Raw genomic sequence first — 1,193 nt, forward strand, 5'->3', positions numbered from 1 at the left:
CATGAATCCAATTTAATTGACAGAAAATTTGAAACATTTATTGATTGATCAAACATTTTGATTAAATCTAATTAATTTAACTTATATAGAAAATTATTATTTTCGTTTTAATTTAAATTTTCGTTAACGAAATTTTACGTTTATTTCTTATTTACTTAATTTTTCTAACGACAAAACAGATTCAAATAATAAAGAAAACGTCCAGTTTTCTTTAGTTCACTTCATTTTCTTATTAATGAAAATTTGTAACTTTTTGTTCTCTTTATTTTTCCTAATAAAATAACAATTTCTTAATATAGAGAATTTAGTGAACATTTTTATAATTTATCAATCTTTCTTCTTAAATAAGTCAAAATTTTCTTAATTTTCCTAAAATAATATGAAATTACTTGTATCAATTACAAATGTTTACAATTTCTTTCATTTACAAAAAAATTATAAAGATATAAATCAAAAGAAACAAAAATATTTACAAACAAAATATCAATTTCTGTTCTATTAAAACTGTGACATAAATTGCGTTGGCACTTTACGATCAAACATTTTGATTAAATCTAATTAATTTAACTTATATAGAAAATTATTATTTTCGTTTTAATTTAAATTTTTTGTTAACGAAATTTTACGTTTATTTCTTATTTACTTAATTTTCCTAACGACAAAACAGATTAAAATAATAATGAAAACGTCTAGTTTTCTTTAGTTCACTTCATTTTCCTATTAATGAAAATTTGTAACTTTTTGTTCTATTTATTTTTCCTAATAAAATAACAATTTCTTAATATAGAGAAATTAGTGAACATTTTTTATAATTTATCAATCTTTCTTCTTAAATAAGTCAAAATTTTCTTAATTTTCCTAAAATAATGTAAAATTACTTGTAACAATAACAAATGTTTACAATTTCTTTAATTTACGATTGACGAAATTTTACGTTTATTTCTTATTTACTTAATTTTCCTAACGACAAAACAGATTCAAATAATAATGAAAACGTCCAGTTTTCCTTAGTTCACTTAATTTTTCTGTTAATGAAAATTTGTATCTTCTTGTTCTATTTATTTTTCCTAAAAAAATAACAATTTCTTAATATAGAGAAATTAGTGATCATTTTTATAATTTATCAATCTTTCTTCTTAAATAAGTCAAAATTTTCTTAATTTTCCTAAAATAATGTGAAATTACTTGTAACA

Source organism: Nicrophorus vespilloides, unplaced genomic scaffold (genome assembly GCF_001412225.1).
Source record: "Nicrophorus vespilloides isolate i.1.1-1 unplaced genomic scaffold, Nicve_v1.0, whole genome shotgun sequence".
Classification (NCBI taxonomy): domain Eukaryota; kingdom Metazoa; phylum Arthropoda; class Insecta; order Coleoptera; family Silphidae; genus Nicrophorus; species Nicrophorus vespilloides.